The sequence below is a fragment of the Sorex araneus genome, chromosome 9 (assembly GCF_027595985.1).
Source record: "Sorex araneus isolate mSorAra2 chromosome 9, mSorAra2.pri, whole genome shotgun sequence".
NCBI classification, from domain to species: domain Eukaryota; kingdom Metazoa; phylum Chordata; class Mammalia; order Eulipotyphla; family Soricidae; genus Sorex; species Sorex araneus.
The window spans coordinates 33,373,782-33,388,171 of NC_073310.1; the positions used below are offsets into that span (position 1 = coordinate 33,373,782).

General features: G+C 76.0%; 7 non-coding genes and 2 pseudogenes across 7 annotated transcripts; all 9 read left to right on the forward strand.

Moving 5' to 3' along the window:
- The first annotated feature begins 1,099 nt into the window (after positions 1-1,099).
- LOC129398904 (5S ribosomal RNA) lies at positions 1,100-1,218 on the forward strand. Its single transcript, XR_008626781.1, has one exon. It is a non-coding gene; the product is annotated as a 5S ribosomal RNA (ribosomal RNA).
- Positions 1,219-2,700: 1,482 nt separating this feature from the next.
- Positions 2,701-2,810, forward strand: LOC129398922 (5S ribosomal RNA; annotated as a pseudogene).
- Positions 2,811-4,306: 1,496 nt separating this feature from the next.
- On the forward strand, positions 4,307-4,425 carry LOC129398850 (5S ribosomal RNA). The gene has a single exon (XR_008626727.1). It is a non-coding gene; the product is annotated as a 5S ribosomal RNA (ribosomal RNA).
- Positions 4,426-5,921: 1,496 nt separating this feature from the next.
- Positions 5,922-6,031, forward strand: LOC129398920 (5S ribosomal RNA; annotated as a pseudogene).
- Positions 6,032-7,527: 1,496 nt separating this feature from the next.
- Positions 7,528-7,646, forward strand: LOC129398905 (5S ribosomal RNA). Its single transcript, XR_008626782.1, has one exon. It is a non-coding gene; the product is annotated as a 5S ribosomal RNA (ribosomal RNA).
- A 1,411-nt stretch (positions 7,647-9,057) lies between these two features.
- LOC129398851 (5S ribosomal RNA) lies at positions 9,058-9,176 on the forward strand. The gene has a single exon (XR_008626728.1). It is a non-coding gene; the product is annotated as a 5S ribosomal RNA (ribosomal RNA).
- A 1,487-nt stretch (positions 9,177-10,663) lies between these two features.
- LOC129398852 (5S ribosomal RNA) lies at positions 10,664-10,782 on the forward strand. The gene has a single exon (XR_008626729.1). It is a non-coding gene; the product is annotated as a 5S ribosomal RNA (ribosomal RNA).
- A 1,412-nt stretch (positions 10,783-12,194) lies between these two features.
- Positions 12,195-12,313, forward strand: LOC129398853 (5S ribosomal RNA). Its single transcript, XR_008626730.1, has one exon. It is a non-coding gene; the product is annotated as a 5S ribosomal RNA (ribosomal RNA).
- A 1,425-nt stretch (positions 12,314-13,738) lies between these two features.
- LOC129398854 (5S ribosomal RNA) lies at positions 13,739-13,857 on the forward strand. The gene has a single exon (XR_008626731.1). It is a non-coding gene; the product is annotated as a 5S ribosomal RNA (ribosomal RNA).
- The last annotated feature ends 533 nt before the right edge of the window (positions 13,858-14,390 follow it).

Below are 14,390 nucleotides of genomic sequence, written 5' to 3' on the forward strand. Positions count from 1 at the left end.
GTGTGTGCCTGTGTGTGTTTGTGTGTGCGTGCGTGGGCCTGATGGTGCCTGTGTGTGAGTCTCTGGGTGTGTCTCTGTGTGTGGGTGTCTCTATGTGTGTGTGCGCGTGCGTGTGCGCAGGTGTCTGCGTGTGCGTGTGCGTGTGCGTGTGCGTGTGCGTGGAGTGGGGCCCCCGCCGGCCCCCGCTCCGCCCGCAGAAGGAGGTCCCCTGGGCCTGCCCCGGCCCGCCGGCCCTGCCTGTGCGCCTGCCCTGCAGCCCCTGCTCTCTTCCTCCTGCGGCCTCTCCGGTCCCCTGGAGGGAGGGTGGCAGGCCGGGCAAGCTGTCCCCTCTCCTTCAGCCCTCGGGCGACACCCAGGGCACCCACGGGGCCCAAGGCGCACCCCGGCCCCGCGCACACGCAGCCCCGCAGTGCAGAGCGCCCCGGTGGGGGAGCACCCGGCCTAGGGGCACCCAGGTCTCCTGGCCCACGCGAGGGGATTCCCCCACCTTCCCATTCCCGCAGGCGCCGGGCCAGGCCCGGGGCCTGCCCCGTGACGGCGCCCTGGGCCACCCGCAGGAGCGCCCGAGCGCCCGCCGGGCCAAGTGCAGCAGCGCGACCCCTCGCGCACCGGGAAGCGGACACACGCAGACAGACAGGGTCCGGGGGCGCTGGGCAAAGCCGCCCGGCCGCGGGCCTTCCCCGGCCGCGGCCCACGCCCCCACGCCGCCCCCGGCCCCCCGGCCCCCGCGCCGCGCGCACCTGCGCCCAGAACCGCTGCAGAGACAAGCGGCCCGGTGCCCCGTGCGCCCCTGGGGGCCGAGCGCAGGCGGCCCGACGCGGTCCGGGGGGAGGCGGGGGCGCCGGGGCGCCGGGGCGGTGCGCCCCGGCCGGCGTGCGTGTGTGCGTGTCCGTGTGTCCGTCTGGGGGCGGGTGTCCGGCTCTCGGGCTCACACGCACGCCCTTGGAGGAGGCTGGCTGGCGGGCGGTGCCGGGCGCCCCCCCCCCCCCCCCGCCCGGGTGGCCTTTCCCGCGCGGATCCCGTGGCAGGCGGGCCGAGCTGCGCAGGGAGGCCCGGTGGGCGGCCGGGCTTCTTGAGGGCGGCGGAGAGCCACGCCTCCGTCTACGGCCATACCACCCTGAACGCGCCCGATCTCGTCTGATCTCGGAAGCTAAGCAGGGTCGGGCCTGGTTAGTACTTGGATGGGAGACCGCCTGGGAATACCGGTTGCTGTAGGCCTTTTGCGGGAGGGGGGGCCTTCCTGTCTTTCATTTTCTCCCCCTGGCCTCTGCCTTGGCGCGGGGGAGGGCCACGGCCCCTGGCCTCCGTCCTGCCCTTCGCCTGCGGCCCCCCGCGACCCAGGTGCCCCGGCCCCTCCTTTGGGCCACCACCCCCGTGGTGCCGCTCGCCTGAGGCCTGCGGCCCAGCCATCCCACCCCACCAGCAGCTCCTCACCCGGACCGTGCACCCCGGGCCCCGACCCCCGCCTCAGCCCCTGGGCCTTGTGCCTGGGGAGGGCCGGGGCAGGGCCCCGCAACCGGCAGCCTCCTGGGGCATCCTCCTCCGAGGACCCCGGGGCGGGACACCTCCCGCAGGGACGTCGCCCGGGCTGTGTGCGTGCGCCTGTGTGTGTGCCTGTGTGTGTTTGTGTGTGCGTGCGTGGGCCTGATGGTGCCTGTGTGTGAGTCTCTGGGTGTGTCTCTGTGTGTGGGTGTCTCTATGTGTGTGTGCGCGTGCGTGTGCGCAGGTGTCTGCGTGTGCGTGTGCGTGTGCGTGTGCGTGGAGTGGGGCCCCCGCCGGCCCCCGCTCCGCCCGCAGAAGGAGGTCCCCTGGGCCTGCCCCGGCCCGCCGGCCCTGCCTGTGCGCCTGCCCTGCAGCCCCTGCTCTCTTCCTCCTGCGGCCTCTCCGGTCCCCTGGAGGGAGGGTGGCAGGCCGGGCAAGCTGTCCCCTCTCCTTCAGCCCTCGGGCGACACCCAGGGCACCCACGGGGCCCAAGGCGCACCCCGGCCCCGCGCACACGCAGCCCCGCAGTGCAGAGCGCCCCGGTGGGGGAGCACCCGGCCAAGGGGCACCCAGGTCTCCTGGCCCACGCGAGGGGATTCCCCCACCTTCCCATTCCCGCAGGCGCCGGGCCAGGCCCGGGGCCTGCCCCGTGACGGCGCCCTGGGCCACCCGCAGGAGCGCCCGAGCGCCCGCCGGGCCAAGTGCAGCAGCGCGACCCCTCGCGCACCGGGAAGCGGACACACGCAGACAGACAGGGTCCGGGGGCGCTGGGCAAAGCCGCCCGGCCGCGGGCCTTCCCCGGCCGCGGCCCACGCCCCCACGCCGCCCCCGGCCCCCCGGCCCCCGCGCCGCGCGCACCTGCGCCCAGAACCGCTGCAGAGACAAGCGGCCCGGTGCCCCGTGCGCCCCTGGGGGCCGAGCGCAGGCGGCCCGACGCGGTCCGGGGGGAGGCGGGGGCGCCGGGGCGCCGGGGCGGTGCGCCCCGGCCGGCGTGCGTGTGTGCGTGTCCGTGTGTCCGTCTGGGGGCGGGTGTCCGGCTCTCGGGCTCACACGCACGCCCTTGGAGGAGGCTGGCTGGCGGGCGGTGCCGGGCGCCCCCCCCCCCCCCCCCGCCCGGGTGGCCTTTCCCGCGCGGATCCCGTGGCAGGCGGGCCGAGCTGCGCAGGGAGGCCCGGTGGGCGGCCGGGCTTCTTGAGGGCGGCGGAGAGCCACGCCTCCGTCTATGGCCATACCACCCTGAACGCGCCCTGATCTCGGAAGCTAAGCAGGGTCGGGCCTTGTTAGTACTTGGATGGGAGACCGCCTGGGAATACCGGGTGCTGTAGGCCTTTTGCGGGCGTGGGGGGCGGGGGGGGGGCCTTCCTGTCTTTCATTTTCTCCCCCTGGCCTCTGCCTTGGCGCGGGGGAGGGCCCCGGCCCCTGGCCTTGGTCCTGCCCTTCGCCTGCGGCCCCCCGCGACCCAGGTGCCCCGGCCCCTCCCGGGCCACCACCCCCGTGGTGCCGCTCGCCTGAGGCCTGCGGCCCAGCCATCCCACCCCACCGGCAGCTCCTCACCCGGACCGTGCACCCCGGGCCCCGACCCCCGCCTCAGCCCCTGGGCCTTGTGCCTGGGGAGGGCCGGGGCAGGGCCCCGCAACCGGCAGCCTCCTGGGGCATCCTCCTCCGAGGACCCCGGGGCGGGACACCTCCCGCAGGGACGTCGCCCGGGCTGTGTGCGTGCGCCTGTGTGTGTGCCTGTGTGTGTTTGTGTGTGCGTGCGTGGGCCTGATTGTGCCTGTGTGTGAGTCTCTGGGTGTGTCTCTGTGTGGGGGTGTCTCTATGTGTGTGTGCGCGTGCGTGTGCGCAGGTGTCTGCGTGTGCGTGTGCGTGTGCGTGTGCGTGTGCGTGTGCGTGGAGTGGGGCCCCCGCCGGCCCCCGCTCCGCCCGCAGAAGGAGGTCCCCTGGGCCTGCCCCGGCCCGCCGGCCCTGCCTGTGCGCCTGCCCTGCAGCCCCTGCTCTCTTCCTCCTGCGGCCTCTCCGGTCCCCTGGAGGGAGGGTGGCAGGCCGGGCAAGCTGTCCCCTCTCCTTCAGCCCTCGGGCGACACCCAGGGCACCCACGGGGCCCAAGGCGCACCCCGGCCCCGCGCACACGCAGCCCCGCAGTGCAGAGCGCCCCGGTGGGGGAGCACCCGGCCTAGGGGCACCCAGGTCTCCTGGCCCACGCGAGGGGATTCCCCCACCTTCCCATTCCCGCAGGCGCCGGGCCAGGCCCGGGGCCTGCCCCGTGACGGCGCCCTGGGCCACCCGCAGGAGCGCCCGAGCGCCCGCCGGGCCAAGTGCAGCAGCGCGACCCCTCGCGCACCGGGAAGCGGACACACGCAGACAGACAGGGTCCGGGGGCGCTGGGCAAAGCCGCCCGGCCGCGGGCCTTCCCCGGCCGCGGCCCACGCCCCCACGCCGCCCCCGGCCCCCCGGCCCCCGCGCCGCGCGCACCTGCGCCCAGAACCGCTGCAGAGACAAGCGGCCCGGTGCCCCGTGCGCCCCTGGGGGCCGAGCGCAGGCGGCCCGACGCGGTCCGGGGGGAGGCGGGGGCGCCGGGGCGCCGGGGCGGTGCGCCCCGGCCGGCGTGCGTGTGTGCGTGTCCGTGTGTCCGTCTGGGGGCGGGTGTCCGGCTCTCGGGCTCACACGCACGCCCTTGGAGGAGGCTGGCTGGCGGGCGGTGCCGGGCGCCCCCCCCCGCCCGGGTGGCCTTTCCCGCGCGGATCCCGTGGCAGGCGGGCCGAGCTGCGCAGGGAGGCCCGGTGGGCGGCCGGGCTTCTTGAGGGCGGCGGAGAGCCACGCCTCCGTCTACGGCCATACCACCCTGAACGCGCCCGATCTCGTCTGATCTCGGAAGCTAAGCAGGGTCGGGCCTGGTTAGTACTTGGATGGGAGACCGCCTGGGAATACCGGGTGCTGTAGGCCTTTTGCGGGCGTGGGGGGCGGGGGGGGGCCTTCCTGTCTTTCATTTTCTCCCCCTGGCCTCTGCCTTGGCGCGGGGGAGGGCCCCGGCCCCTGGCCTTGGTCCTGCCCTTCGCCTGCGGCCCCCTGCGGCCCAGGTGCCCCGGCCCCTCCGGGGCCACCACCCCCGTGGTGCCGCTCGCCTGAGGCCTGCGGCCCAGCCATCCCACCCCACCGGCAGCTCCTCACCCGGACCGTGCACCCCGGGCCCCGACCCCCGCCTCAGCCCCTGGGCCTTGTGCCTGGGGAGGGCCGGGGCAGGGCCCCGCAACCGGCAGCCTCCTGGGGCATCCTCCTCCGAGGACCCCGGGGCGGGACACCTCCCGCAGGGACGTCGCCCGGGCTGTGTGCGTGCGCCTGTGTGTGTGCCTGTGTGTGTTTGTGTGTGCGTGCGTGGGCCTGATGGTGCCTGTGTGTGAGTCTCTGGGTGTGTCTCTGTGTGTGGGTGTCTCTATGTGTGTGTGCGCGTGCGTGTGCGCAGGTGTCTGCGTGTGCGTGTGCGTGTGCGTGTGCGTGTGCGTGGAGTGGGGCCCCCGCCGGCCCCCGCTCCGCCCGCAGAAGGAGGTCCCCTGGGCCTGCCCCGGCCCGCCGGCCCTGCCTGTGCGCCTGCCCTGCAGCCCCTGCTCTCTTCCTCCTGCGGCCTCTCCGGTCCCCTGGAGGGAGGGTGGCAGGCCGGGCAAGCTGTCCCCTCTCCTTCAGCCCTCGGGCGACACCCAGGGCACCCACGGGGCCCAAGGCGCACCCCGGCCCCGCGCACACGCAGCCCCGCAGTGCAGAGCGCCCCGGTGGGGGAGCACCCGGCCTAGGGGCACCCAGGTCTCCTGGCCCACGCGAGGGGATTCCCCCACCTTCCCATTCCCGCAGGCGCCGGGCCAGGCCCGGGGCCTGCCCCGTGACGGCGCCCTGGGCCACCCGCAGGAGCGCCCGAGCGCCCGCCGGGCCAAGTGCAGCAGCGCGACCCCTCGCGCACCGGGAAGCGGACACACGCAGACAGACAGGGTCCGGGGGCGCTGGGCAAAGCCGCCCGGCCGCGGGCCTTCCCCGGCCGCGGCCCACGCCCCCACGCCGCCCCCGGCCCCCCGGCCCCCGCGCCGCGCGCACCTGCGCCCAGAACCGCTGCAGAGACAAGCGGCCCGGTGCCCCGTGCGCCCCTGGGGGCCGAGCGCAGGCGGCCCGACGCGGTCCGGGGGGAGGCGGGGGCGCCGGGGCGCCGGGGCGGTGCGCCCCGGCCGGCGTGCGTGTGTGCGTGTCCGTGTGTCCGTCTGGGGGCGGGTGTCCGGCTCTCGGGCTCACACGCACGCCCTTGGAGGAGGCTGGCTGGCGGGCGGTGCCGGGCGCCCCCCCCCCCCCCCCGCCCGGGTGGCCTTTCCCGCGCGGATCCCGTGGCAGGCGGGCCGAGCTGCGCAGGGAGGCCCGGTGGGCGGCCGGGCTTCTTGAGGGCGGCGGAGAGCCACGCCTCCGTCTATGGCCATACCACCCTGAACGCGCCCTGATCTCGGAAGCTAAGCAGGGTCGGGCCTGGTTAGTACTTGGATGGGAGACCGCCTGGGAATACCGGGTGCTGTAGGCCTTTTGCGGGCGTGGGGGGCGGGGGGGGGGCCTTCCTGTCTTTCATTTTCTCCCCCTGGCCTCTGCCTTGGCGCGGGGGAGGGCCCCGGCCCCTGGCCTTGGTCCTGCCCTTCGCCTGCGGCCCCCCGCGACCCAGGTGCCCCGGCCCCTCCCGGGCCACCACCCCCGTGGTGCCGCTCGCCTGAGGCCTGCGGCCCAGCCATCCCACCCCACCGGCAGCTCCTCACCCGGACCGTGCACCCCGGGCCCCGACCCCCGCCTCAGCCCCTGGGCCTTGTGCCTGGGGAGGGCCGGGGCAGGGCCCCGCAACCGGCAGCCTCCTGGGGCATCCTCCTCCGAGGACCCCGGGGCGGGACACCTCCCGCAGGGACGTCGCCCGGGCTGTGTGCGTGCGCCTGTGTGTGTGCCTGTGTGTGTTTGTGTGTGCGTGCGTGGGCCTGATTGTGCCTGTGTGTGAGTCTCTGGGTGTGTCTCTGTGTGGGGGTGTCTCTATGTGTGTGTGCGCGTGCGTGTGCGCAGGTGTCTGCGTGTGCGTGTGCGTGTGCGTGTGCGTGTGCGTGTGCGTGGAGTGGGGCCCCCGCCGGCCCCCGCTCCGCCCGCAGAAGGAGGTCCCCTGGGCCTGCCCCGGCCCGCCGGCCCTGCCTGTGCGCCTGCCCTGCAGCCCCTGCTCTCTTCCTCCTGCGGCCTCTCCGGTCCCCTGGAGGGAGGGTGGCAGGCCGGGCAAGCTGTCCCCTCTCCTTCAGCCCTCGGGCGACACCCAGGGCACCCACGGGGCCCAAGGCGCACCCCGGCCCCGCGCACACGCAGCCCCGCAGTGCAGAGCGCCCCGGTGGGGGAGCACCCGGCCTAGGGGCACCCAGGTCTCCTGGCCCACGCGAGGGGATTCCCCCACCTTCCCATTCCCGCAGGCGCCGGGCCAGGCCCGGGGCCTGCCCCGTGACGGCGCCCTGGGCCACCCGCAGGAGCGCCCGAGCGCCCGCCGGGCCAAGTGCAGCAGCGCGACCCCTCGCGCACCGGGAAGCGGACACACGCAGACAGACAGGGTCCGGGGGCGCTGGGCAAAGCCGCCCGGCCGCGGGCCTTCCCCGGCCGCGGCCCACGCCCCCACGCCGCCCCCGGCCCCCCGGCCCCCGCGCCGCGCGCACCTGCGCCCAGAACCGCTGCAGAGACAAGCGGCCCGGTGCCCCGTGCGCCCCTGGGGGCCGAGCGCAGGCGGCCCGACGCGGTCCGGGGGGAGGCGGGGGCGCCGGGGCGCCGGGGCGGTGCGCCCCGGCCGGCGTGCGTGTGTGCGTGTCCGTGTGTCCGTCTGGGGGCGGGTGTCCGGCTCTCGGGCTCACACGCACGCCCTTGGAGGAGGCTGGCTGGCGGGCGGTGCCGGGCGCCCCCCCCCGCCCGGGTGGCCTTTCCCGCGCGGATCCCGTGGCAGGCGGGCCGAGCTGCGCAGGGAGGCCCGGTGGGCGGCCGGGCTTCTTGAGGGCGGCGGAGAGCCACGCCTCCGTCTACGGCCATACCACCCTGAACGCGCCCGATCTCGTCTGATCTCGGAAGCTAAGCAGGGTCGGGCCTGGTTAGTACTTGGATGGGAGACCGCCTGGGAATACCGGTTGCTGTAGGCCTTTTGCGGGAGGGGGGGCCTTCCTGTCTTTCATTTTCTCCCCCTGGCCTCTGCCTTGGCGCGGGGGAGGGCCACGGCCCCTGGCCTCCGTCCTGCCCTTCGCCTGCGGCCCCCCGCGACCCAGGTGCCCCGGCCCCTCCTTTGGGCCACCACCCCCGTGGTGCCGCTCGCCTGAGGCCTGCGGCCCAGCCATCCCACCCCACCAGCAGCTCCTCACCCGGACCGTGCACCCCGGGCCCCGACCCCCGCCTCAGCCCCTGGGCCTTGTGCCTGGGGAGGGCCGGGGCAGGGCCCCGCAACCGGCAGCCTCCTGGGGCATCCTCCTCCGAGGACCCCGGGGCGGGACACCTCCCGCAGGGACGTCGCCCGGGCTGTGTGCGTGCGCCTGTGTGTGTGCCTGTGTGTGTTTGTGTGTGCGTGCGTGGGCCTGATGGTGCCTGTGTGTGAGTCTCTGGGTGTGTCTCTGTGTGTGGGTGTCTCTATGTGTGTGTGCGCGTGCGTGTGCGCAGGTGTCTGCGTGTGCGTGTGCGTGTGCGTGTGCGTGGAGTGGGGCCCCCGCCGGCCCCCGCTCCGCCCGCAGAAGGAGGTCCCCTGGGCCTGCCCCGGCCCGCCGGCCCTGCCTGTGCGCCTGCCCTGCAGCCCCTGCTCTCTTCCTCCTGCGGCCTCTCCGGTCCCCTGGAGGGAGGGTGGCAGGCCGGGCAAGCTGTCCCCTCTCCTTCAGCCCTCGGGCGACACCCAGGGCACCCACGGGGCCCAAGGCGCACCCCGGCCCCGCGCACACGCAGCCCCGCAGTGCAGAGCGCCCCGGTGGGGGAGCACCCGGCCAAGGGGCACCCAGGTCTCCTGGCCCACGCGAGGGGATTCCCCCACCTTCCCATTCCCGCAGGCGCCGGGCCAGGCCCGGGGCCTGCCCCGTGACGGCGCCCTGGGCCACCCGCAGGAGCGCCCGAGCGCCCGCCGGGCCAAGTGCAGCAGCGCGACCCCTCGCGCACCGGGAAGCGGACACACGCAGACAGACAGGGTCCGGGGGCGCTGGGCAAAGCCGCCCGGCCGCGGGCCTTCCCCGGCCGCGGCCCACGCCCCCACGCCGCCCCCGGCCCCCCGGCCCCCGCGCCGCGCGCACCTGCGCCCAGAACCGCTGCAGAGACAAGCGGCCCGGTGCCCCGGGGCGGTGCGCCCCGGCCGGCGTGCGTGTGTGCGTGTCCGTGTGTCCGTCTGGGGGCGGGTGTCCGGCTCTCGGGCTCACACGCACGCCCTTGGAGGAGGCTGGCTGGCGGGCGGTGCCGGGCGCCCCCCCCCCCCCCCGCCCGGGTGGCCTTTCCCGCGCGGATCCCGTGGCAGGCGGGCCGAGCTGCGCAGGGAGGCCCGGTGGGCGGCCGGGCTTCTTGAGGGCGGCGGAGAGCCACGCCTCCGTCTACGGCCATACCACCCTGAACGCGCCCGATCTCGTCTGATCTCGGAAGCTAAGCAGGGTCGGGCCTGGTTAGTACTTGGATGGGAGACCGCCTGGGAATACCGGGTGCTGTAGGCCTTTTGCGGGCGTGGGGGGCGGGGGGGGCCTTCCTGTCTTTCATTTTCTCCCCCTGGCCTCTGCCTTGGCGCGGGGGAGGGCCCCGGCCCCTGGCCTTGGTCCTGCCCTTCGCCTGCGGCCCCCCGCGACCCAGGTGCCCGGCCCCTCCCGGGCCACCACCCCCGTGGTGCCGCTCGCCTGAGGCCTGCGGCCCAGCCATCCCACCCCACCGGCAGCTCCTCACCCGGACCGTGCACCCCGGGCCCCGACCCCCGCCTCAGCCCCTGGGCCTTGTGCCTGGGGAGGGCCGGGGCAGGGCCCCGCAACCGGCAGCCTCCTGGGGCATCCTCCTCCGAGGACCCCGGGGCGGGACACCTCCCGCAGGGACGTCGCCCGGGCTGTGTGCGTGCGCCTGTGTGTGTGCCTGTGTGTGTTTGTGTGTGCGTGCGTGGGCCTGATGGTGCCTGTGTGTGAGTCTCTGGGTGTGTCTCTGTGTGGGGGTGTCTCTATGTGTGTGTGCGCGTGCGTGTGCGCAGGTGTCTGCGTGTGCGTGTGCGTGTGCGTGTGCGTGTGCGTGGAGTGGGGCCCCCGCCGGCCCCCGCTCCGCCCGCAGAAGGAGGTCCCCTGGGCCTGCCCCGGCCCGCCGGCCCTGCCTGTGCGCCTGCCCTGCAGCCCCTGCTCTCTTCCTCCTGCGGCCTCTCCGGTCCCCTGGAGGGAGGGTGGCAGGCCGGGCAAGCTGTCCCCTCTCCTTCAGCCCTCGGGCGACACCCAGGGCACCCACGGGGCCCAAGGCGCACCCCGGCCCCGCGCACACGCAGCCCCGCAGTGCAGAGCGCCCCGGTGGGGGAGCACCCGGCCTAGGGGCACCCAGGTCTCCTGGCCCACGCGAGGGGATTCCCCCACCTTCCCATTCCCGCAGGCGCCGGGCCAGGCCCGGGGCCTGCCCCGTGACGGCGCCCTGGGCCACCCGCAGGAGCGCCCGAGCGCCCGCCGGGCCAAGTGCAGCAGCGCGACCCCTCGCGCACCGGGAAGCGGACACACGCAGACAGACAGGGTCCGGGGGCGCTGGGCAAAGCCGCCCGGCCGCGGGCCTTCCCCGGCCGCGGCCCACGCCCCCACGCCGCCCCCGGCCCCCCGGCCCCCGCGCCGCGCGCACCTGCGCCCAGAACCGCTGCAGAGACAAGCGGCCCGGTGCCCCGTGCGCCCCTGGGGGCCGAGCGCAGGCGGCCCGACGCGGTCCGGGGGGAGGCGGGGGCGCCGGGGCGCCGGGGCGGTGCGCCCCGGCCGGCGTGCGTGTGTGCGTGTCCGTGTGTCCGTCTGGGGGCGGGTGTCCGGCTCTCGGGCTCACACGCACGCCCTTGGAGGAGGCTGGCTGGCGGGCGGTGCCGGGCGCCCCCCCCCGCCCGGGTGGCCTTTCCCGCGCGGATCCCGTGGCAGGCGGGCCGAGCTGCGCAGGGAGGCCCGGTGGGCGGCCGGGCTTCTTGAGGGCGGCGGAGAGCCACGCCTCCGTCTACGGCCATACCACCCTGAACGCGCCCGATCTCGTCTGATCTCGGAAGCTAAGCAGGGTCGGGCCTGGTTAGTACTTGGATGGGAGACCGCCTGGGAATACCGGGTGCTGTAGGCCTTTTGCGGGCGTGGGGGGCGGGGGGGGGCCTTCCTGTCTTTCATTTTCTCCCCCTGGCCTCTGCCTTGGCGCGGGGGAGGGCCCCGGCCCCTGGCCTTGGTCCTGCCCTTCGCCTGCGGCCCCCTGCGGCCCAGGTGCCCCGGCCCCTCCCGGGCCACCACCCCCGTGGTGCCGCTCGCCTGAGGCCTGCGGCCCAGCCATCCCACCCCACCGGCAGCTCCTCACCCGGACCGTGCACCCCGGGCCCCGACCCCCGCCTCAGCCCCTGGGCCTTGTGCCTGGGGAGGGCCGGGGCAGGGCCCTGCAACCGGCAGCCTCCTGGGGCATCCTCCTCCGAGGACCCCGGGGCGGGACACCTCCCGCAGGGACGTCGCCCGGGCTGTGTGCGTGCGCCTGTGTGTGTGCCTGTGTGTGTTTGTGTGTGCGTGCGTGGGCCTGATGGTGCCTGTGTGTGAGTCTCTGGGTGTGTCTCTGTGTGTGGGTGTCTCTATGTGTGTGTGCGCGTGCGTGTGCGCAGGTGTCTGCGTGTGCGTGTGCGTGTGCGTGTGCGTGGAGTGGGGCCCCCGCCGGCCCCCGCTCCGCCCGCAGAAGGAGGTCCCCTGGGCCTGCCCCGGCCCGCCGGCCCTGCCTGTGCGCCTGCCCTGCAGCCCCTGCTCTCTTCCTCCTGCGGCCTCTCCGGTCCCCTGGAGGGAGGGTGGCAGGCCGGGCAAGCTGTCCCCTCTCCTTCAGCCCTCGGGCGACACCCAGGGCACCCACGGGGCCCAAGGCGCACCCCGGCCCCGCGCACACGCAGCCCCGCAGTGCAGAGCGCCCCGGTGGGGGAGCACCCGGCCAAGGGGCACCCAGGTCTCCTGGCCCACGCGAGGGGATTCCCCCACCTTCCCATTCCCGCAGGCGCCGGGCCAGGCCCGGGGCCTGCCCCGTGACGGCGCCCTGGGCCACCCGCAGGAGCGCCCGAGCGCCCGCCGGGCCAAGTGCAGCAGCGCGACCCCTCGCGCACCGGGAAGCGGACACACGCAGACAGACAGGGTCCGGGGGCGCTGGGCAAAGCCGCCCGGCCGCGGGCCTTCCCCGGCCGCGGCCCACGCCCCCACGCCGCCCCCGGCCCCCCGGCCCCCGCGCCGCGCGCACCTGCGCCCAGAACCGCTGCAGAGACAAGCGGCCCGGTGCCCCGGGGCGGTGCGCCCCGGCCGGCGTGCGTGTGTGCGTGTCCGTGTGTCCGTCTGGGGGCGGGTGTCCGGCTCTCGGGCTCACACGCACGCCCTTGGAGGAGGCTGGCTGGCGGGCGGTGCCGGGCGCCCCCCCGCCCGGGTGGCCTTTCCCGCGCGGATCCCGTGGCAGGCGGGCCGAGCTGCGCAGGGAGGCCCGGTGGGCGGCCGGGCTTCTTGAGGGCGGCGGAGAGCCACGCCTCCGTCTACGGCCATACCACCCTGAACGCGCCCGATCTCGTCTGATCTCGGAAGCTAAGCAGGGTCGGGCCTGGTTAGTACTTGGATGGGAGACCGCCTGGGAATACCGGGTGCTGTAGGCCTTTTGCGGGCGTGGGGGGCGGGGGGGGGGCCTTCCTGTCTTTCATTTTCTCCCCCTGGCCTCTGCCTTGGCGCGGGGGAGGGCCCCGGCCCCTGGCCTTGGTCCTGCCCTTCGCCTGCGGCCCCCCGCGACCCAGGTGCCCCGGCCCCTCCCGGGCCACCACCCCCGTGGTGCCGCTCGCCTGAGGCCTGCGGCCCAGCCATCCCACCCCACCGGCAGCTCCTCACCCGGACCGTGCACCCCGGGCCCCGACCCCCGCCTCAGCCCCTGGGCCTTGTGCCTGGGGAGGGCCGGGGCAGGGCCCCGCAACCGGCAGCCTCCTGGGGCATCCTCCTCCGAGGACCCCGGGGCGGGACACCTCCCGCAGGGACGTCGCCCGGGCTGTGTGCGTGCGCCTGTGTGTGTGCCTGTGTGTGTTTGTGTGTGCGTGCGTGGGCCTGATTGTGCCTGTGTGTGAGTCTCTGGGTGTGTCTCTGTGTGGGGGTGTCTCTATGTGTGTGTGCGCGTGCGTGTGCGCAGGTGTCTGCGTGTGCGTGTGCGTGTGCGTGTGCGTGTGCGTGTGCGTGGAGTGGGGCCCCCGCCGGCCCCCGCTCCGCCCGCAGAAGGAGGTCCCCTGGGCCTGCCCCGGCCCGCCGGCCCTGCCTGTGCGCCTGCCCTGCAGCCCCTGCTCTCTTCCTCCTGCGGCCTCTCCGGTCCCCTGGAGGGAGGGTGGCAGGCCGGGCAAGCTGTCCCCTCTCCTTCAGCCCTCGGGCGACACCCAGGGCACCCACGGGGCCCAAGGCGCACCCCGGCCCCGCGCACACGCAGCCCCGCAGTGCAGAGCGCCCCGGTGGGGGAGCACCCGGCCAAGGGGCACCCAGGTCTCCTGGCCCACGCGAGGGGATTCCCCCACCTTCCCATTCCCGCAGGCGCCGGGCCAGGCCCGGGGCCTGCCCCGTGACGGCGCCCTGGGCCACCCGCAGGAGCGCCCGAGCGCCCGCCGGGCCAAGTGCAGCAGCGCGACCCCTCGCGCACCGGGAAGCGGACACACGCAGACAGACAGGGTCCGGGGGCGCTGGGCAAAGCCGCCCGGCCGCGGGCCTTCCCCGGCCGCGGCCCACGCCCCCACGCCGCCCCCGGCCCCCCGGCCCCCGCGCCGCGCGCACCTGCGCCCAGAACCGCTGCAGAGACAAGCGGCCCGGTGCCCCGGGGCGGTGCGCCCCGGCCGGCGTGCGTGTGTGCGTGTCCGTGTGTCCGTCTGGGGGCGGGTGTCCGGCTCTCGGGCTCACACGCACGCCCTTGGAGGAGGCTGGCTGGCGGGCGGTGCCGGGCGCCCCCCCGCCCGGGTGGCCTTTCCCGCGCGGATCCCGTGGCAGGCGGGCCGAGCTGCGCAGGGAGGCCCGGTGGGCGGCCGGGCTTCTTGAGGGCGGCGGAGAGCCACGCCTCCGTCTACGGCCATACCACCCTGAACGCGCCCGATCTCGTCTGATCTCGGAAGCTAAGCAGGGTCGGGCCTGGTTAGTACTTGGATGGGAGACCGCCTGGGAATACCGGGTGCTGTAGGCCTTTTGCGGGCGTGGGGGGCGGGGGGGGGGCCTTCCTGTCTTTCATTTTCTCCCCCTGGCCTCTGCCTTGGCGCGGGGGAGGGCCCCGGCCCCTGGCCTTGGTCCTGCCCTTCGCCTGCGGCCCCCCGCGACCCAGGTGCCCCGGCCCCTCCCGGGCCACCACCCCCGTGGTGCCGCTCGCCTGAGGCCTGCGGCCCAGCCATCCCACCCCACCGGCAGCTCCTCACCCGGACCGTGCACCCCGGGCCCCGACCCCCGCCTCAGCCCCTGGGCCTTGTGCCTGGGGAGGGCCGGGGCAGGGCCCCGCAACCGGCAGCCTCCTGGGGCATCCTCCTCCGAGGACCCCGGGGCGGGACACCTCCCGCAGGGACGTCGCCCGGGCTGTGTGCGTGCGCCTGTGTGTGTGCCTGTGTGTGTTTGTGTGTGCGTGCGTGGGCCTGATTGTGCCTGTGTGTGAGTCTCTGGGTGTGTCTCTGTGTGGGGGTGTCTCTATGTGTGTGTGCGCGTGCGTGTGCGCAGGTGTCTGCGTGTGCG